Consider the following 22,939-nt stretch of genomic DNA (forward strand, 5'->3'; position numbering starts at 1 on the left):
ACCGTCCTCCAGGACTGCACAACTCCACCAACACCTTCCAGCCACATACCATCCTCCAGGACTGCACAACTCCACCAACACCTTCCAGCCCCATACCGTCATCCAGGACTGCACAACTCCACCAACACCTTCCAGCCACATACCATCCTCCAGGACTGCACAACTCCACCAACACCTTCCAGCCACATACCGTCCTCCAGGACTGCACAACTCCACCAACACCTTCCAGCCACATACCGTCATCCAGGACTGCACAACTCCACCAACACCTTCCAGCCACATACCGTCCTCCAGGACTGCACAACTCCACCAACACCTTCCAGCCACATACCATCCTCCAGGACTGCACAACTCCACCAACACCTTCCAGCCCCATACCGTCATCCAGGACTGCACAACTCCACCAACACCTTCCAGCCATATACCATCATCCAGGACTGCACAACTCCACCAACACCTTCCAGCCACATACCATCCTCCAGGACTGCACAACTCCACCAACACCTTCCAGCCACATACCGTCCTCCAGGACTGCACAACTCCACCAACACCTTCCAGCCACATACCGTCCTCCAGGACTGCACAACTCCACCAACACCTTCCAGCCACATACCGTCCTCCAGGACTGCACAACTCCACCAACACCTTCCAGCCCCATACCGTCATCCAGGACTGCACAACTCCACCAACACCTTCCAGCCACATACCATCATCCAGGACTGCACAACTCCACCAACACCTTCCAGCCACATACCATCATCCAGGTTTGCACAACTCCACCAACACCTTCCAGCCACTTACCATCATCCAGGACTGCACGTAAAATCCAGGAGCCAGTCAGTCCTGCCAACAAGACCGGGGGCAGTTTTTGGCAGCCAAGGTTTCTATGATTACAAAAACTGGCTGTCAATTATTTTTTTTTGGGGGGGTTGGAATCCCTACCCATAGGCAACCAACACGTATAGCACTTGATACCTTGTGCCAAAACTAGCTTCCACTTTAAGATCTCAAACTTTTCAGCTGCCAATATAAACTTCGGCTGACAGCGCCATGCTCACCGGCCGTCATCTCCCCTTCCTACTTCGGGACGTATTTACAATCTATTAGGCAAGTGCCTAAAAAGAATCCGCTAGTTTGGCCGTACTTTTCTTTATATTTCTTCGGATGAGGCACTAGGAAGCTCTATTATATTTCTTCTATATACACTCTTTTAGGTTTTTATAGTTTTAACACTTGTATACCAAAGACATTTTGCTAAATTTTTTATTTTTTTTTTTTGCAACCTGCCCGTGAAGAGTAGGGTTTACCACTGACAGGAATATCACCGCCGCGTTCTCTATTGCATTAACACTTCGGATGACGCAGCGTCAGGCTGTAGGTCGCCGTCCCGCACAGACCGGGGCTTTAAAGTCAATTCACACGCCTACACGAGGGCTCAGAGATGTACTCACCTCTCTGTCTGACTTGGTGACATTCATAGCACAGGCACGGGGACGCTGTGACATCGCCTCTGTTCTCACGCTGTGCAACGCGCGCACAGGCACACACGCACACGCACACACACACACACACACACACACACACACACACACAGCTCACTTCTAACTCAGTCATGCTTTCTTAATACTAATCCTCCTCGTCTCTTCTTGTCCAGTGGATTGCTCCCAGCCTGCAACTGCGCTGAATCCTCTGCCCGACGGCTCAGGTCATTGACTTCATTATTTCTTAAGAGGGTACAAAGGGGTTTGGGGTAAGGGAGGGGGGGGGGGGCAGCAAATGTCAGTATGCTTTTTTTTTTGTGGTTAGAAGTTGTAAAAGAAGAGAGGTGAAGCAATGCATTGCAGCTATCCAGCACAGCTATTGGCCAAGAGGGCATTTTAAAAATGTACAATTGCGCTCTAAACGTTTTAAGCCATTTGCACAGTGATTGTGTGTGTCTGTGTACACGGGCGGCCTTGTAGCGTTCTTCTTAAAGGCAGGACTTTCCACCATTTGGCTTGTCTCTGTTGAATGTAACTGTGAATCTGTAGCCATCCAAAGCAAGATCACAGTGTTAGAGAGCAGGCTGATACGGCATAGAAGGTACCCTTTTTTTTTTTTTAAAGTCATTCTGTTGTTGCAGGGTGATCAGCAGTGGAAAATCTGTTCTAAGGCTAGGTTCACACCCATGTTTGCGTATGATCTGTTTCTGCTTTTTTTTATAGCTTAGGTTTACGCAAGTCTGTGAATGTCTATATTGAAAACAATGCAGCCGCATTTAGATCTGTAAATTTTATATATATATATATATAGAGAGAGAGAGAGAGAGAGAGAGAGAGAGAGAGAGATTTATATATATATATATATATATATATATTTTTTAATATAGATAAATATATATATTTATATAGATATATATAATCTATATATCTATATAAATATATATATATTTATCTATATAAAAAAAATCTCTCTCTCGCTCTCTCTCTCTCGCTCTCTCTCTCTCTCTATATATATATATATATATATATATTTATTTATAAATATATTTATAATATATTAATATTATTATTATACAGGATTTATATAGCACCAACAGTTTACTCAGTGCTTTGCTATATATATATAAATGCATTTTCTTTTCTGCTGCGTGAATGAGGCCAAATACATTAGGTACAGAACTACAGCTTTCTTTTACAGAGTCATAGAATCTAACAAAGCATTACCCCAGGTTCACACCTAAGCGTTTTCCACAGCGTTTTGCAGAAGCGCACTACAGTCCATTTACCATGATTTCCTATGGGACACATTCGCATCTGCGCGTTTCACCCGGAGCGTTTTTTGGAAAGGGTCAGGGACTTTTTTAAGCGCAAAAAGTTGCGCTTGTGGCTCTATAGACTTCAATGCAAATGCTGCAGAAAAACAGGTAGTGCGATTTTGCTGCGTTTTTAAATCTGCCTAGCAATAAGAAAAAAAAAAAAGAAAAACCCATGTGCAAAAACACACTACATGCTTTTCTGCAGAGTTTCCATTGAACCAAAAGCTCAAAAAGTTAAAGTCCCTGACCCTTTCCAAAAAATGCACCGGGTGAAAACACGGAGATGTGAACCTGTCCCATAGGAAATCATGGTAAATGGACTATAGTGCGTTTCTGCAAAATTCTGCAGAAAACGCTTAGGTGTGAACCTACGATAATGCTTTGTTAGATTCTATGACTCTGTAAAAGAAAGCTGTAGTTCTGTACCTAATTTATTTGGCCTCATTCACGCAGCAGAAAAGAAAATGCATAAACAAGTATTTATTATTTACGGATCTGAATGCAGCTGCATTGTGTTCAATAGAGACATTCACAGATGTGCGCAAACATGCGCTGTGTTCAGATCTGTAACACAAAATCTACAAATCTGCATCTGAGACACGCACACGCACGCACAAACACACGCGCACACGCATGCGCACCCACACATACACATATATATATATATATATATATATATACACCATTGGGGAAAAAAAAGAAAATAACTTATTTTTTAATTAAAAAGACACATCTGTTTATGCAGGAACCTTTGTTCCTTGCCTAAGGAACAGTAACATTTGAATGTATCATTAGGGTGCTTTCACACTGCTTCATTGGAAAAATGCATATGCATTTTTTCAGGATTTTCTAGATTGTAAGCTCCCAGGATCAGGGCTCTTATATCCCTTTGTATTGAACTGTATTGTTGCTGTATTGTCTCCCTTATATTGTAAAGCGCTGAGCAAACTGCTGGCGCTATATAAATCCTGTATAATAATAATAAGATTCCTTACTCCAGTCATGCATGCACTTGTGAAATTTGGACATGTGAATTAAAAAAAAATGCACCAAGAACACACCATGGGTACGTTTTTGATGCATTTTCTAGAGAAATCAATCAGAGATAAGTTTTGGTGTGTTTTTGAAAAGCGCACCAAAGATGCAACATGCAGGACTTTTAAAACCGCACCACACCCACAGCACAAAGAAGTGAAGAGTTCCATACGATTTAAAGGGATACATTTTTCATGCATTTTTCTACTGAAAAACAAGTGTGAAAGGTCCCTTAGGGTTTTTGAATATGTTTCTGATGAATGAACATCAGATATACCCAGCAGAAAGTTCCTGCGTAAAAATGCGAGGATGGGCGTCTTAGTACATGCACATATTCTTTTCTGTTTTCTTCTCAAGGGGGTGTGATGAATCCACATAAAAAACTGACCAGTGATGTTGATTTTTTTTTTTTTCTACTGATCTATACGCAGTGCTAGTTTACATGCCTGTGTGTACAGGTCCATTAAAAACAATAGGCTGCATTAAGATGAGTAAAAAAAAAAACACTTAAATGCCTAAAAATGTAGCGTTTTTGGTGTCCATGTGCAAGACTCCTTACAGCTATTTATGTAGCACCAACACTTTACACCGTGCTGTACATATTGTATATTCACATCAGTCTCTCTTACAGTCTATTGGCCTTCTCTCACATTATTTATTTTTGTATTTATTTATTTCAGGTACTTATATAGCACCATCAATTTACGTAGCACTTTACATATATATTGTACATTCACATCAGTCCCTAACCCTCAAGGGGTGTACAATCTAAGGTCCCTAACTTACATTCATACATACACATACTAGGGCCAATTTGGACAGGAGCCAATTCACCTACCAGCATGTCTTTGGAGTGTGGGAGGAAACTGGAGTACCCAGAGGAAACCCACGCAGGCACAGGGAGAACATGCAAACTCCAGGCAGGTTGGGATTCGTAACCATCGATCCTAGTATTGCCAGGGGGAAGTGCTAACCATTTAGCCACTGTGCTGCCCACGTTCTCACATGGGGCCAATGTAGACAGGAACCATCTAACCTACCAGCATGTCTTTGTAGTGTGGGAGGAATACTATGGAAGCATAAGGGGAACATGCAAACTCCATGCAGACCGTGTCCTGACCAGGATTTGAATCGGGGAGACCCCAGTGCTGCTAACCACAATGCTGTGCTGTCCAGTGTACTTGGGTCCTAAGGTAAAGATGGTGGTAGTCATAGAGACTGTACTGTCATGCTGCAATGAAAATTTGGAAGGTCAGAAACTGGGTCTAACCATGTTACTATATCTAAGCTACTACATGTAGAAACTCTGGTTTTATTTTACCCCCCCCCCTCCCCCCCAATGGTCAGTCCACCTAAATGTGATATTTCTGCTATAGTTGGGGTCTGGCTGGCAGAGTGGATCCTCCAGCTTCTTTGGTCTCTTGGGGACTTCATGGGTGAGGTCTCTCTCTGGCATGATTCCTGGACCAGATCATGCTCCTCTCTGAGTGTTCTCACTCCTCCTGCTGCAATAAAGTATATCTAGTAGTGAAAGTTGGACCGCTGTGTAATGGCAGCTGCAGATGTGGAAAACTGGGTTATAAACTTCCAATGTCTGGATTCAATCTCCAATATCTGAGAGTTGTATCAAACTCTTACTCAAGGCAGATATAAAAAAACAAAAACGAATTAATGCAGCTTTGTATTCATTAATTCATCAATAAATGTATTATTATTATTTTATTAAAGTGTAAGTACCTGATGTTGACCTAGAATCAACCTCTTGCAGTCCCCTGTGCAGCAGAGCTCAAGCAAGTAGATGGGGAAATGGGGAAGCAACACAAGAAGCATTCTGATAGGAGGAGAGAGCAGAGTAATCCTCATGTAACCATCAAATGCTGATTTTTTTTTTCCTTCTTTTTTAAATTAAAAAAGTAATATGCAGAGAGTAGGAACCCCATAGCAACCCAACAAACGCCATCTTTATAACATCTAATAAAATGGAAGGGGATTGCTGATTGGTTGGTATAGAATGCTGCAGATGGTACATTGCTTTTTGAATATAATACTACTTCCATTTTATCTGACTAGAACATAGGGCAGTGTTCCTGTAGTAGCAGTCTTCATTACGTCTCTATATCTCAGTTTACAATGCAAATTTTATAGTGTGCTTTTGTCTTCTGAATTCTGGTTCAATGCCTTCTTGTGTTTTATAACTTCCCCTACCTATATGTATTTGAATATGTTTTGTACTTTGTGTTGTAATTCGATAGTCATTTGGGTATATAATAGTTTTATCCTTTTTGTTTTGTTACTGTTTAACCAGAACTATTTCTTAACGAGCAGAAATTTGGATGTGAGCTCTTGGTTTTGTAAAAACTTGTCCCTGTAAAGTCAAGGATAAAGTTGGCATTGTCGGTTATAGGAACACAGTTGGCATTGTCAATACGGGTCTTGAGCCACTGCATAAACGTGTACAGATTCTGGGCTGAGCCTCTGTCTGTTTCTGTCTGGCTGTACACCCATTGAATATGGTCCAGTGGCGGAGTTTCTTTCTGTAAGAACTGTAAAACAAAGAAATATCAGCAGGTCAGGTCCCATAGTCTACTGCAGCCTTTCTCAACCAGGGTGCCATGGAACCTTGGCGTTCCTTCAAGGGTTTCTAGGGGTTCCTGGAGCAAGAGCAATTTCTGTTTCTCAGATAACCACTGACACCAGGGATCTTTCAACCAATATGTAAGGCGGGAATTCTTTCCACTAGCCACCAATGTTAAGGAACATTCTTCCTATTGGCCACCAAAGGAAGGAGACATTCGACCCACTGATCACCAGTGTAAGGAGTATTCTTCTATTGGCCACCAAAGTAAGGAGACATTCTTCCCTAGGACCACCAATGTAAGGAGCATTCTTCTTATTAGCTGACAGTCTAAGAAGTATTCTTCTTTTTTCCTTTCTACTAACCACCAAAGTAAGGAGACATTCTTCCCTAGGACCACCAATGTAAGGAGACATTCTTCCCTAGGACCACCAATGTAAGGAGCATTGTTCTTATTGGCTGTCAGTATAAGAAGTATTCTTCCATTTTCCCTTCTACTAACCACCAATGTAAGGTGCATTCTACCCATTGGCCAGCCGTGCCAGAGGGGGATTCTTCCTGCTGATCACCAATGTAAGTAGCACTCTTTCTACTTACCACCAATTTAAGGATAATCCTTCCTATTTGCCATTCATGTTGGGGGCGGGCATTCTCCCCACGGACCACCAAAGTAAGTAGGATTCTTCCTACTTACCACCAATGTAAGGATCACTCTTCTCCATGACCTTCAATGTCCAGGGGCATTTTTTTCTGGTGACCACCAATGTACAAAGCATTCTTCCCACCAGTTACCAATCTGCGAAGCATTCTTCCTACTGACCATCAATGTAAGGGTCATTTTTCCCCATCAACCACCAAAGTAAGCAGCATTCTTTTAACTGATCACTAGTGTAACCATCGTTCTAGCAACTGACCACAAGTGTAAGGGTCTCCACTGGCCTTCAATGTACATAGGGTCTCCACTGGCCTCCAATGTACATAGGGTCTCCACTGGCCTCCAATGTATATAGGGTCTCCACTGGCCTCCAATGTACATAGGGTCTCCACTGGCCTCTAATGTACACAGGGACTCCACTGGCCACCAATGTACACAGGGACTCCACTGGCCACCAATGTACACAGGGACTCCACTGGCCACCAATGTACACAGGGACTCCATTGGCCACCAATGTAAGTAAGATCTTCTTTGGCCACCTATGTAAATAGGGTTTTCACTGGCCACCAATGTAAATAGGGCCTTCACTGGCTACCAATGTAAATAGGGGCTTCACTGGCCACCAATGTAAATAGGGGCTTCACTGTCCACCAAAGTAAATAGGGTATTCACTGGCCACCAATGTAAATAGGGTATTCACTGACCACTAATGTACATAGGGGCTTCCGCTGGCCTCCAGTGTACATAGGGTCTCCACTGGCCACCAGTGTACATAGGGACTACATTGGCCACCAATGTAAGTAGGATCTTCACTGACCACCAATGTAAATAGGACCTCCACTGGCCACCAATGTAAATAGGGTCTTCACTGGCTACCAATATAAATAGGGTCTTCGCTGGCCACCAATGTAAAGGGACACTTTCTACTGACCACCAATGTAAAGGGACACTTTCTACTGACCACCAATGTAAAGGGACACTTTCTACTGACCAATGTAAAGGGACACTTTCTACTGACCACCAATGTAAAGGGACACTTTCTACTGACCACCAATGTAAAGGGACACTTTCTACTGACCATCAATGTAAAGGGACACTTTCTACTGACCACCAATGCCCATTATTATTTCATTATATTACTGAAAATGATTTTGTAGTATAAAGCATCACTGGTTGTCAAATACATCAAGTGTGCCACATTCCTTATTCTTTTATTTATTCTTGTTTTCACAACTGTTCACTTGAATGTCCCATGAGCTGTAGTTCTAGTAATTGTAAGCGAGGGGCTCTCTGAGACCTCAAAGACTGGTCTGCTAGATAGTAAGGGTGATCAAGCTGAAATTTAACAACAGCATGTCTCTGGGGTTTAATAATGACCCCACTACCATGGGTTTTTTGTTTTTTTTGGCTTTTTAAGCACGTGAAATAAAGAAGTGCAACCCAAAGTAACCTTTAGTGAAAAGCACATGTCTGAATGATCAGAAATATAGGCGGCTGAAGTTATATTATTATTATTATACAGGATTTATATAGCACCAACAGTTTGCTCAGCGCTTTACATTATGGAGGGAGACAATACAGCAACAATACAGTTCAATACAAGAGGGATTAGAAGGCCCTGATCCTTGGAGCTTACAATCTAGGGACCCCCTTACTTGACAGTGCTGAAGACTGGAGCTTACAATCTAGGATATGCCAGTCTTGACTCCCTGTGAAACCCATTCTCGGTCATACATGATTTTGCCTTTCAAATCTGCCCTATTAGTCTTCAAGACTGCTCAATGTATTAAAGGGCCACTAAGGAGGCTCAGGCTTATCTTCTACAGGAATGGTTGAGATTTGCATGGAAATTTGACTGCCAATATCTGTGGATCTACTTAGCGTTTTGACATAGAGTTTAGAGGTTGGTTTAAAGCAGAACTCCGCTAAGTACTGTTTGTATCCATTTGGATCACATGACTTAACCCCATTGTACAAGAGAATGCCACAGCTGAGCCGGTTTGAATTAAAGTGGACCTTCAGTGTAAATAAATAGCTGCTTTCCTCTGCCTTCTCCCCCTCCTTCTTTCACATTTGAATATACCATATAGATATTTTAATTGTATTGTTTTTGTGCTGCAAAACATCACTACTGTCTTTCTCGCCTTGGTGAGAATGACGTTTGCCACTCGCCTGGATTCCGGTCAGATGTGTTGCAGGTATTCGGGCCCCGGCAGAGCCCTGCAGCATATCTGGGCAGGTTTCCTGCAAGTGCAGGAAGATGGAGCCAGTATGAAAACTCCAACATTCGACACGTCTGCGTATGCGCATTACTAACCACAGCTTACAAAGCCATCCACAACACTGCCCCTAGCTACATCACCGACCTCATCCACAGATACCGCCCAAATCGCCCACTCCGCTCCTCCCATGATATCATCCTCTCTAGCTCCCTCATCACCTCCTCCCACGCTCGCCTCCAGGACTTCTCCAGAGCCTCTCCCATCCTCTGGAACCCCCTACCACAGCATGTCCGGTCAGCCCCCACCCTGTCTGCCTTTAGGCAATCTTTGAAAACTCACTTCTTCAGGGAAGCCTACCCCACCTCCACCTAAGAACTGTACTTGAATCACCTCCACCAGAACATCCCCCGCAGCTATCACCTTTTGTATCATCTCTCCCTTCCTTTAGATTGTAAGCTCCACGAGTCGGGCCCTCCTATTCCTTCTGTACTGAAATGTATTGTAATTGTACTGTCTCCCTTATATTGTAAAGCGCTGCGCAAACTGTTGGCGCTTTATAAATCCTGTATAATAATAATAATGTGCAGAACCCCCCCCCCCCCCCATGCATATGTGACACAGAGCTCTGCTGAGACCCGAAGATGATATAAGATATAAAAAAGATGGTGGCTCTGGAGGATGGGGGGGGGGGGGGGGGCAGACTTAAAGGGGATCAAAGTTCCTCTTTAAGAACACAAAAAGGCTCTGCTACCATAGACCAAAAGGAACATTTCTTCCTGTTCTTTGTGAGTCAGCCATGATGATACGGATGCAGACACAGACTCTCTAATTGACTCCTGTGGGCTTTACGTGGAACTTTGGTGTATTTTCACTAGAGAAATATTCTGAGTTATTGTAATATCTGGCTAAAAGAAAATTTTGATGTGGAATTCATGGTATTACTATTTGCTTGCTGGCCATCTTTTTGATTACCTTTTTACTGACCTGTAAACCGCTATTGATCACCTATATTTATTTATCTATTATTTATTTATGGTACTTGTATAGCGCCTTCAATTTACGCAGCGCTTTACACATTTATTGTACATTCACATCAGTCCCTCACCCTCAAGGGGCGTACAATCTATCAGGGAATGCGGTTATCATCCTTGTTTAAAGAGATAATAGTGTTTGAGTATTCTTTCTTTGTTATTTTCAGAGCTAAAAATATTTTAAAATATATGAGTGGTTTGTTTTTATTTTCTGCCTGTGGGTGGAGCTTCTGACTCCTTTTCACTTGTTTACCAGCCTAACCTTAGCCGCTTTGCTGAAAAAAAAAAGCCTTTTGTTTACAGACTTTATAACATATATTTAGATATACACAGGGCTTTTTCTTTCCTCGGAGAATCGGTGCTGGAACTCTGCCTTTTCAAGCCACCCCCTTGTCTCCGCCCCCTACACACCTCCAAGCACTGTTCCTTGGTTCTATCCCCTGCCCAGTACCGCCCTTTTAGAGAATACAGAACCAAGTGTCATTTTGTGAAGCTAAGTAATTTGTATGGATTTTTGTTAATAACAAGAAAAGCAGTAAAATAGATCCCCTGCAGCCAGCAACAATAGACCCGACACCTCAGTATCAACGGATCTCCCCTCAGCTACCATCAATAGACCCTCCAGCAGTCAGACCTTTCTCTACAGTAGATCCATTCCATCAACAATTGACCCCCAGCAACATAAGACTCACCTCTAGCAACAATAGATCCCCAATCAGCATCAATAGACCTCCACAGCACAATAGACCCCCACAAAAATAGATCCCCCAGCAACAATAAATCCCCAGCAGCCAGCCTCAATAGACCTTCCAGCACACCCCAGCATCCTTTTCCAGTATATACATTCATTGCTGGGGGTATCAGAACTGCATTTCCCCACGTTCCTGCTGGGAAAAAAAGCCCTGGATTTACAACTGTGTAGGTTAGACCCCTTACACACAGGTGATCTGCTTAGGTCTGCTTGTCCGTTTTTCAGGCAGATCTGATCGGACTCTCCATTCAGCCCTGTGGACTGGCAGGTGTAAACAGACCGTGTCTGTTTACACCTGCCTACCACTAATCCGATCTGGTTGGCTAAAAAAAAAAGTAAGTGGATCCGTCCCCCTCCTTGCAGGCAGATCGGATCGAAGGGGAGTCGGGTGAAAACGGACAGCGGAGTCCATTTACACCTGACCACCAAAGAGCAGAGTGGGCTTTGTGTGAACTCTCATAAACAAAACCTGGACATGGACCTTTCATGTACCCACTCTGCTCTGATCAGCCGGGAATCTGTGAATGGATCCTCTGGTGATCCAAACAGAGTCTACCCCATGTGAAAGGGGCCTTAGAGAGACCAATCCTTCCACCCCTTTTCCTGCCTGCTTTTTTTTTATAAAGTGCCAGATAGATTCAGTTTGAGAAAGATAGTCTGAAAGCAAACAACTCCTGCTATGTTTGCTTTTTGGAAAATCCCATAGTACTGCATGATACCACTGTTATGGATTATGGATTTATTTCCTCCATCAGCTCATCCCCCCCACAGCTATTACCTTTTGTATCACTCAACCCTTCCTCCTAGATTGTAAGCTGTAACGAGCAGGGCCCTCTGTTTCCTCTTGTACCAAATTGTATTGTAACTGTTATTGTAACTCACCAATGACCTACTAACCGCCAAAACCAATGGCCACTATACTATACTCCTACTACTTGACCTCTCTGCAGCTTTTGACACGGTTGACCACCCCCTCCTCCTCAAAAAACTCCACTCTCTTGGCCTCAGAGACTCCGCTCTCTCCTGGTTTTCTTCCTATCTATTGCAGCGCTCCTTCAGTGTTACCTATAACGCTGTCACCTCCTCTTCACTCCCTCTCTCTGTTGGGGTCCCTCAAGGCTCTGTCCTCGGACCCCTCCTCTTCTCCATCTACACCTCCTCCCTTGGCCAGTTGATAAACTCACACGGCTTCAACTACCATCTCTATGCCGACGACACTCAAATCTACCTCTCTACCCCTCGCCTCATCCCTTCAGTTTCAGATCGGATCACCAGCCTAGTAAGTGACATATCGGACTGGATGTCACTCCACTTCCTCAAACTCAACCTTTCCAAAACTGAGCTTCTAGTATTACCCCCAGCCAGTGCCCCCCCCCGACTTCTCCATCAAGATCAACAACACTATCATCAGTCCCACCCCTCACTCCAGGGTACTAGGTGTAATCCTAGACTCCAATCTGTCCTTTCAGCCCCAGGTCCAATCACTAACAAACTCATGTAGACTTCACCTCTGCAACATCTCCAAGATACGACCGTTCCTAACCTCGGAAACCACTAAGCAACTCATCCACTCCCTTATTATATCACGCCTTGACTACTGTAACTCCCTCCTCACTGGCCTACCTCATCGCAGGCTATCCCCACTACAGTCCATCATGAATGCTGCTGCCAGACTCATTCACCTTACTAACCGCTCTGTATCTGCCAGCCCTCTCTGCCAATCCCTCCACTGGCTTCCAATTGCCCAACGGATAAAATTCAAAACACTAACACTGACGTACAAAGCCGTTCATAACACTGCCCCTAACTACATCACCGATCTTGTCTCTAAATACCACCCAAACCGTACTCTCCGCTCCCCGCAGGACCTCCTACTCTCTAGCTCCCTTGTCTCCTCCTCCCATGACCGTCTCCAGGACTTCTCACGGGCATCACCCATCCTCTGGAACTCCCTACCTCAAGCTATCAGGCTATCGCCTACCCTGCTTGCTTTTAGGCGCATTCTGAAAACTCATCTCTTCAGGGAAGCCTACCCTGACCACGGTTAACTACTGGAATCCCCTACTCCTCCAACCACTCCATCCCCCACAGCGAATTACCTGTTGTACCACTATCCCCTCCCTCCTAGATTGTAAGCTCCAAGGAGCAGGGCCCTCTACTCCCTCTTGTATTGAACTGTATTGTTGCTGTATTGTCTCCCTCCATAATGTAAAGTGCTGAGCAAACTGTCGGCACTATGTAAGTCCTGTATAATAATAATAACTGTATTGTCTACCTTCATTTTGTAAAGCGCTGCGCAAACTGTTGGCGCAATATAAATCCTTTATAATAATAATAATAATATCCAGTATTTAATGTTTCTTTGTTAAAGGCCAACTCTTGCCTTGGCGCCCTAGTGCTCCCTCCTCCCCCTGGGGTCCCTCCTGCTGTATGATTTGCTTTTCTATTTTCTTTATACCCCTTTTTTTTTCTCCAAAGCCTTCAGGATTGTCTACAAAGAAAGCGTGCAAAGTTTTCTGCCAAGCATTGGATAGCAATGCCTCGTGGGCAATGTCATACAAAACTTTGTTCTTGACTAGAGTTCTTCTTTAGAATGTAACTGGTGTGAAGATTGATGCGCTTTCATAAAGGATGCAGGGTTTTTTTTTTTTAAATTGGATATTCATGATCTTGCTAGCGCAGAAGTGTGACCTTTACTCTGCGGCGTGGGAGGGGTGGGGGGTTCTATGGCGGTTGGACTGTCAGCAGAAGTATTGTGAGCTGGAACAGCATGAAACTTAGCTGTCTTGTGGTACTGTGTCATTCCAGGCAATGCACCTGTGCTATTAATAGCAATGAGCGTATCTAAGATCAGTTCCCTATAAATAGTTGTGTTTGTGTTTTGCTCATGGCGGGTTAACCCCTCTCGTGTTCTTCAATACGAGCCTTCTTTCCTGTCCGTGCCTAGGCGTAGGGTTACTCTGTCTCTTATCAAGGTAATGGCATCAGTGAAACGCTATCCTTTTCCCTGATAGCTGACACTGTATACATTAGATACCGAAACCCAGACAAAACTATCATGGGAGGAAAATGACGGCAAAGACGTGCCATAGATGAGGCAGATGTCCTTCCAAGTGCCACGGGTGGGGGAGACATCTACCAATTTGTGACCACACTGGAACCCAACTTTGTACACCTACCACAGATTGAGGCTAGGTTCACATATGTGCAGGTGGTGCGGCTGAAGATCCGCACAAAAATCTGTGCAACCGCACAGAGGAATGTGGACCCACGGGCGGGTACCAGTAGTTCTAATGGCACGCCACCCGCACTGGAAAACTCAACCGTACTGGCGTGCGGGCTGCGTTTTCAAAAGAAGTGCAGGGACTTCTTCCCTGCGTGTCACGGGGCACAGGAGTCCATTCAAATGAATGGGCTGTCGTGACTACGCAGAACGTGGCCCGCACGGCTGCATATATGTGAACCAGGGGTGAAGTGACACACACATGGTCAACAACAGCTTGAAGAAGTTTTGTCTCGGTGAAAAATTACTTGTGAAGTCCCCCCCAAATTTACCCATAAGTGGTCTGATTTTTGGATCATACCATCTATGGTCAGTCTTAGGGATCTGCCAATAGAGGTCAAAAGTGCTTTTTTTTCTTGCAAGAAATATCATTTGTCGCATCTTTACAGAGCTGCTTGGAGCAGTTGTTTTTGTTTTGGTTTTTTTTTATAATGTAAAAATAACCCTGTCAAATCTTTTATGCCAAAAATTTGTCAGTTTATAAGAACCATCTTACTTTGTTTTTATAAAAAGGTTGCCAATAATTTTGCCAATCTATTTCAGTTTTATTCCTTTACTTTTCCTTATCCAGAATTCAATGTTAACATGAATTAAATAAGTGAAGATTTGCTAACAAACATCTAAAATTGTTAATTGTGCCAAATCATTACCCTGAAAATGTACCTTTTGTGTGGAATTCCTCCTAAAAATAGCCGTGCGCTTCCTGGTTTGTGGCTGTGCCTAGCCACTTCTGTCCATAGAGACTCATAGCTGTGTGTCTGTAGTATGAGATCATCTAAAGCAGGGTACACATGGACAAAAAAATCAGAACTGGCTGAATTTTGTTGTGTGTGTACCACTGTTTGTTGAACAGAAGCCAGTCCCATGACCAGCTTCTGTTGAACAGTCCTGCTGGAAAACCAACATTCGATCAGTGCTTGCAGCCAATGTCTGCAGTGCTGAACTGTGTATTCTGATGGGGGGATCCCTGGCGTGAGAAATCATTTGTGTTGATGCAGGGATCTGTCAGTTTTCATTTTTGCAAATCATTTCTCCTACCAGGAGTAAATCTTCTATACAGGAAATGTTTTTTCAGTCCAATTAGATACTTTTTCTTAAACCCTGATGAAGGGGGATTGTTGGCCCCCCAAATACATTGGGTGCCTTTTTGTTTTCCTGTTGCTTGTGTTGTTATTTAGAAACCTTGCACTCTTCTTTCTTTTATACACAAGCAGACTGCTAGACTCACAGGCTTGGCAGTTGATTTAGTGATTTCACTACTGTGCTGCTCACCCTTCTCCTTGTTGGAGGTGAAAGCTGTACCTGAGGAACCGTAGTGCAAGGATCTTTCCTACCCTGCTTCATTGATTCCCTTTTTTGCTGCTACTTGAATATTTCTGCACCAGTAATCATATCACCAGCCAGTGAAGGATTACAGCTGTAAATAAGAAAGCAAACCTATACTTTTCTGCCAAGATTTCCTCCTTTCTGGGGAAAAGATCAACTCTAGGGAGACGACAGGCAGTACTCGTAACTTGTTCCTTTCCCTCTTCTGGCCTATTTTTGATGCAACCTCCACAGCTCAAATCCTCTCTAAGGCTAGGGTTCACACTGGTGTTTTTTTTTTTAATGTTTGAGTAACTAAACTTATTTATAAATAATTACTTGAATAGATTTTTTCCCTATGCACCAGTCCCTATGTTTTGTAATTAGGAGGAAACACTGTGCCCATTCTTAGGGGATTTTTGTTGTTTTTGTTGGTTGTGGGTTGGTTCCCAAACCCACAACCACCCGCAGACAAATTGCGCTTCTCTTGCAAGATGTTCATTCTGAATGGCACCCCCATGCATCTCAGCCTGCAGTGCAATCACGGGTGTGGGAACTGCAGGGTTAAAAAAACCCATGTGTTTTCTCTGGGGATGTATTTTTGAAAAAATACATGCACCTTTTTATTGTGTGAAATGCGGGCAGAGCAGCCCATGCCAGCTGAAGTTCTTCTTTATGCCCACACTAGTGTGAACCAGGCCTAAAGGGCAACTTCACTTGAGCATGGAAAAATGTAAAGTACTGAAGCTGCTGACTTTTAAGAAGCGCATACTTACCAGCCCATGAAACCCAGGGCAATTTTCCATGCAGCTTATGCTTCCCAGGTTCTCTGATCTTCCATGCCGCCATCTTGGATTTAATCGGGAGCCAGTTTTGACTTCCTGACCACTCACATCTGAAACCCTACCTCATATGCGAAAGTTCTAGATTGGGGTGATGGTGGGGATGGTGGACTGAGTGGACATAATCCTTATACATTTGTTTTATAGCTGAGTTTTTCTGAGCACTCTGATCCCTTTGAGGGGTTGATGTACCCAGGGGCGGACTGACAACTCATTGGGCCCCTGTGCAATAGGGGATCATGGGGACCCTGTTTCCTTGCCCACACTCAAATCACAACCAAAGAAATAAAGTGCAGCGCTAAATGTTCTCAGTATGTCACAAATGTCCACACAGAAGATTTGAGAAAAATGAGCAGTTCATATAGTAAGATCCACTTGTGATAGAAGTACCAAGATTTGAGGCAAGAACAAATAATAGAAATGCGCACTCACCGGACGCGCACAAATATAGCGCATGTAATCAGTATCCACCAAGGTCACTTAAGGCAGGCGGAATGGGTGAGCTTCCAGGATAGATCATCAAATCTGGGTGATGTGTGGTGAAACTGCTAGGTCCAGAGGTCCCCTTAAGGTTGGACAGGTACACAGCCTGGATACAGGGCTCCCTCCCTCTGGTGGTAGTTGATCATATGAGGTGTCCTGAAAATTAGTAGGCTCCAAAGGGAACCAAAGGACACATGCCCATAGTGTAGTATTTCAAACGTTTATTGTTGCAAAGTGGATAAAACGGTAGTATACACTACAAATGACATAAATGGTATGCAGAGTGATACTAACCCTTAATTAAAATAGCCGCCGGGCCTCCTCGTGGCTCTGGGCCATGAAACCCAGGGCAATTTTCCATGCACCTTATGCTTCCCAGGTTCTCTGATCTTCCATGCCGCCATCTTAGATTTAATTGGGAGCCAGTTTTGAATTCCTGACCACTCACATCTGAAACCCTACCTCATATGTGTAAGTTCTAGATTGGGGTGATGGTGGGGATGGTGGACTGAGTGGACATCATCCTTATACATTAGGTTTATAGCTGAGTTTTTCTGAGCACTCTGATCCCTTTGAGGGGTTGATGTACCCAGGGGCGGACTGACAACTCATTGGGCCCCTGTGCAATAGGGGATCATGGGGCCCCTGTGTCCTTGCCCACACTCAAATCACACCCAAAAAAGCCTATAAAAGGTACCAGGGGCATTTCATGGGGCCCCCTACTGACCCCAGGCCCTCGGGCAGTGCCCGAGTGCTCAAATGGTCAGTCCGCCCCTGGATGTACCATTTGAGAACTAAGGGACTAGGCAAGGATTTGGGAAGCAGGAGCTAAAACCACCATAAAAAAGGTACTGTACTTGATTCCCCCCCCCAAAAAAAATGCAATTGTGTATGAGGCTGGGGGGAGAACTAAGGAACTAGGCAAAGATTTAGGAAGCAGGAGCTAAAACCACCACAAAAAAGGTACTTGATTCCCCCCCCCAAAAAAATGCAATTGTGTATGAGGCTGGGGGGAGAACAACAGGAGGATGATTGGTAATTTTCAGGTGAATTTCTGCTTTAATTTTTTAAAAGTTTTTCTTTTGTGTTATTACCCTCTAAAAAAAACTATTATAAAAAGGAGTTAAAGGAGTTCCACATTTCCAAACATAGGCGCTCTCTTTTCATTAGGTTCCATTTTCTGGGCATGAAGCTGTTAACTGACAACCCCTCTCAGGCTCTATCTGGACACGTCTTGTCATTGCCTGGTGTCAGACACTGTCAACTTGCAGCAGTTTGATACGCGGACTTTTAAAAAGTGGATGACACATTGTTTTAATGAAATTCCAGCTTTTGACGTCACCAGCTGGGAATAATGGAGGGTAATCAAGTAGCCCTGAACAAATGCAGATGTTGCAAATCTGTGTCAGGGCCCCTCTGATGAGACCTCTGTGTGCCGTACAATGGAGCGCGCACAGGAAGTGCATGTTACAGGCCGCTTCCTACTCATTCTTTGCGCGGAGAGGACCTTTTAACCCGTGTCCTTTTCGACTGTTCTGGGCTGCGATCCAAAACGGTTTTAGGAAGGAGGCTGGGAATGACCCTGCAAAAAAGGACAGAGAATTTCCACTTGTAGAAGACAGACACCGTACAAGTGTTTTTGAGATTTAGGGCAGCATCTTTTCATGCTTCCAGCTAGTTTTGACAGTTGACGGTTGGGAAAGGTCAATGCTTAGCCATGTTATTTAGCCCATACAAAGCTATGGGCAATCATGATATAATTGATGCATTGTGTACATCCAGCTGCCAGCCTGCAGTGCTGATTCCTGATAACTGCTGAATATAATCCCTCCGCTGCTCTGCCAGCATCCAGGATTTGGGTTGAAACACCTCCCATCCAGCTGTTCTACTTAGAATACAGATCCGGCCCCAGGCAGCACCTAGGTGCACAGCTTCCACATGTCCTGATCGGAGAAGGATAATTGGATATTTTCATGAGATAGGTGTGAATATCTCTTTGTTTTGTATGCCAAACCACCTACTTTGGCAGGATTTTAAAGTAAACCCGTCATAAGAGAAATAAGAGGGCCAAAGGTGTCCTTCCGAAAAGGCTTTTTGCCTGGTTGTCATGCTCAACCAGTGGGGTTTTTTTTACTTTTTGAGACACTGAATGAAAAAAGGCTTGCAGATCAGTTCCGAACTTACCCCAATATCATGTTATTTATTGAAGCCAGAGAAAGCCGGGGAGAAAGCATTTTTAGAAGGTCAGCCATTTTCAGCCACCTTAAAGTGGTTGTAAACCTCAGACATGAAATATGAACAAAGCATATCCCTCTATAGCAGGGGTGTCAAACTGGCGGCCCTCCAGCTGGTGCAAAACTACAAGTCCCATCATTACTCTGCCTTTGGGAGTCATGCTTGCAACTGTCAATCTTGCAATGCCTCATGGGACTTGTAGTTTGGCAACAGCTGGAGGGCCACCAGTTGGACACCCGTGCTCTATAGCACATACTTGACTCAATCCAGAGCACTAAGTGGCATTTCTGTCTGCTACCTCATTCCTCTGCTATCTTCATGAGTCACTTCTGACAAGTTTTTCTGACACCAAGAGAAAAATGATGGTGGGGAGGAACCTTAAACACACAGCCTGTGATTGGCAGTCTCAGCACTGTTCCTGTGTGGTGTGTTGTGTTTGTCCCTTCCCTCCAGTCAGCTTTCAGAGCTGTCTTCACTGAGCTCTTCAGTGTGTAATTTCAGCTCTCCACCCCTTTTTTTTCCGGAAAGTTCATGCACGCTTCATACATTCTGCACTTTGAATGAATGTAGAGAAAAAATTACTGCAGATAAACAGGTACAACTTATGTAAGAGGATTTGTTTCATCTCTGTGTATCACTTGGGGTTAGTCACTTCACTGGGTATATGGAAGGGTTTACATCTACATTAAAGCAGAACTACAGTTGTGGCCAAAATTATTCAACCCCCACTGAAATTGAGTGTTTTGGCCAGTTTGACATTGCTTTTGATCATTCAGTCATCTTGCTTACATTTACATTAAAGAGGCACTTGTAGGTCAGACAAATATAACATAACAGTTATAATGAAATAACCACAAATGTCTTTTCTGTGCTCACAGCATTATCAGTTTTATTCAACCCCCAAGTGACATTCAATCTTAGTACTTAGTACAGCATCCTTTTACAGTTATAACAGCTTTTAAACGTGAAGCATAGCTTGACACAAGTGTCTTGCAGCGATCTACGGGTATCTTCGCCCATTCTTCATGGGCAAAGGCCTCCAGTTCAGTCACATTCTTAGGCTTGCGCACTGCAACTGCTTTCTTTAAGTCCCACCAGAGGTTCTCAATCGGATTTAAGTCTGGTGACTGCGATGGCCACTCCAAAATGTTCCAGCCTTTCCTCTGCAACCATGCTCTAGTGGACTTGGAGGTATGCTTGGGATCATTGTCCTGTTGAAAGGTCCAACGTCTCCCAAGCCTCAGGTGTGTGACGGACTGCATCACGTTTCCATCCAATATCTCCTGGTACTGAAGAGAATTCATGGTACCTTGCACACGCTGAAGCTTCCCTGTACCTGCAGAAGCAAAACAGCCCCAAAGCATGATTGACCCTCCACCATGCTTCACAGTAGGCAAGGTGTTCTTTTCATCATAGGCCTTGTTCTTCCTCCTCCAAACATAGCGTTGATCCATGGGCCCAAACAGTTCTAATTTTGTTTCATCAGTCCACAGAACACTATCCCACAACTTTTGTGGTTTGTCCACATGGCTTTTGGCATACTGCAGTCGACTCTTCTTATTCTTTGGAGACAGCAAGGGGGTACGCCTGGGAGTTCTGGCACGGAGGCCTTCATTACGCAGTGTGCGTCTTATTGTCTGGGCTGAAACTTCTGTACCCACATCTGACAAATCTTTTCTCAGTTCCTCAGCAGTCACACGGGGACTTCTCTCCACTCTACGCTTCAGGTAGCGCACAGCAGTCGAAGTCAGCATCTTCTTTCTGCCACGACCAGGTAGCGTTTCAACAGTGCCCTTTGCCTTGAATTTGCGAATGATGCTTCCTAAGGTGTCTCTTGGTATGTTTAACATCTTTGCAATCTTCTTATAGCCATTGCCCTTCCTGTGAAGAGAAATCACCTCTTCTCTTGTCTTCCTGGACCATTCTCTTGCCTTCACCATGTTTGTAACCACACCAGTAAATGTCTAGAAGGAGCTGAGTATCACAGTCATTTTAAAGCTGCCTAATTGGTGCTTATTATGCTTGATTGCTGCTCGGTGACATCCACAGGTGTTTTCAATACCTGATGGAAAGCACCTGTATGAACCTCTGTTCTTCAGAGTGGTAGTCTTTAAGGGGTTGAATAATTGTGGCAATGAAGAAACCACATAAGAACCATTTACTACTGTATTACATAAACAATTGATGTCATTTTAGTTGCATTTGGGTAGTTACAACGTCCTTGTAGGATTTGATTCTGAATACAATTCCAAATGTACACTATAGTCCCTAAACCCCTTTACAGCATTGGGGGTTGAATAATTTTGGCCACAACTGTAAAATCCACAATATTTACCTCTCCCTCAATGGTCCAAGGCCCTGAACCATCATCTTCTATGTAGCTTCTTCCAGGTTCTGGGCTGTGGCTGTTTTGATTGCACAGAAGTTTAGTTGTCCCCTGATGCAGGATCTGTACCGGAATGTAAACGGTGTACATCTGATCTGGTCACCTGCTTTGTTTGAATACAGTTTTGTCTTAAAGTGTAAAATCACCTTTTGTGAAAAATAAAAAAAGGTACACTAACCCTGTACACCCTCCGCACCCCCCAACCCCCACCTCCTTCCCCGGTCTGTGCTGTACTTACCTCCGTGGGCTATAAGCTGTCACTTCTCATGCAGACAGTGCAGTGGTGTGGGGATTTGAAATCCTTGCTCTTCTCCCTCTTTTTTTTCTGCTGTGATACTCTGTGCTGGCGTTGACCAATTAGAATTGCTCTGATCCAGGGGCGGACTGACCATTTGGAAACTCGGGCACTGCCCGAGGGCCCGGAGTCAGTAGGGGGCCCCATGAGATGCCCCTGGTACCTTTTTCATAGGCTTTTTTGAGCTTGGGCAAGGACACAGGGGCCCCATGATCCCCTATTGCACGGGGGCCCCATGAGTTGTCAGTCCGCCCCTGCTCTGATCTGTCCCCGAAGCACTACAGAAAGTAGAGGGAGGTAGAGCAGGGATTTCAAATCCCTGGACCACTACACTGGCTACATGGGCAGTGACAGCTTATAGCCCATGGAGGTAAGTACATCAAGCATGGAGAGGCTGGTGGGGAGGGTATATGGTGTTAGTGTTGACCTTTCCATTTTTTTCTGAAAAGGTGAACTAACACTTTAAATTAAACTAGTGCTTTACCTGTGCACTTTAGTTAAATATAATTGAATGCAGAGCGGCTTTAAAGAGTCCTAGTCACCAACTTAAAGCTTCATGTACACGAGCAGCTCCTAAACTCAAGTTTTGGCATTTTTTTGCCAAAGTTCCTAAACTCAGCTCCATAAAAGCCTATGTGTTCATGTACACACCGGCTTTTAGCAGAGTTTAGGAGATACTGCGTTTAGGTGAGGTTAAACATCCCTCTCCTGAATGCAGAAGAATCGCAGTCAGGATGGGAACGTTTTAACTGCCGACCGCTGGAAAACACAAAAACGCGGTATCGCGTTTTTGCCACGATTTGCGTTTTCTCGTGGCCGGAGGTCAGGGTAGGCTTGTGTACATGAAATTGCAAGCAAAAGCACAGAAAAATCAAGTGCTTTAAATGCTTACTTGCAGCATTTTTTCTTTCCATAAACATCTTTGTAATCACTTGCACTGTGCCTTTTGAACTATTTAGAGAATTTAGTTCTGTTGCACAGCCACAGTTTCCCCTTCCATCTCATAGTCATCTCCTCTACTGGAGCGTCTAATTACTCTTTCTG

At 44.1% G+C, this 22,939-nt stretch overlaps 1 protein-coding gene across 5 annotated transcripts in view; it reads left to right on the forward strand.

Annotated features, from left to right (window-relative positions):
• The window catches only part of DGKZ (diacylglycerol kinase zeta), a 303,200-nt gene that overhangs the window by 135,180 nt on the left and 145,081 nt on the right, over nucleotides 1-22,939 (forward strand). Inside the window, exon 1 of one of the 5 annotated variants that reach the window (XM_089684550.1) lies at nucleotides 1,369-1,705. The exons of 3 other annotated variants lie outside the window; for them this stretch is intronic. The gene's annotated coding sequence lies outside the window, so the exon portion shown is untranslated. Of the gene's footprint in view, nucleotides 1-1,368; nucleotides 1,706-22,939 lie in introns of those variants that run through there. One more of the 5 variants, XM_089684551.1, reaches the window with a different exon arrangement.

Source organism: Staurois parvus, unplaced genomic scaffold (genome assembly GCF_062004578.1).
Source record: "Staurois parvus isolate SC_StPar_1 unplaced genomic scaffold, SC_StPar_1.0 ptg000350l, whole genome shotgun sequence".
Taxonomy (NCBI): Eukaryota; Metazoa; Chordata; class Amphibia; order Anura; family Ranidae; genus Staurois; species Staurois parvus.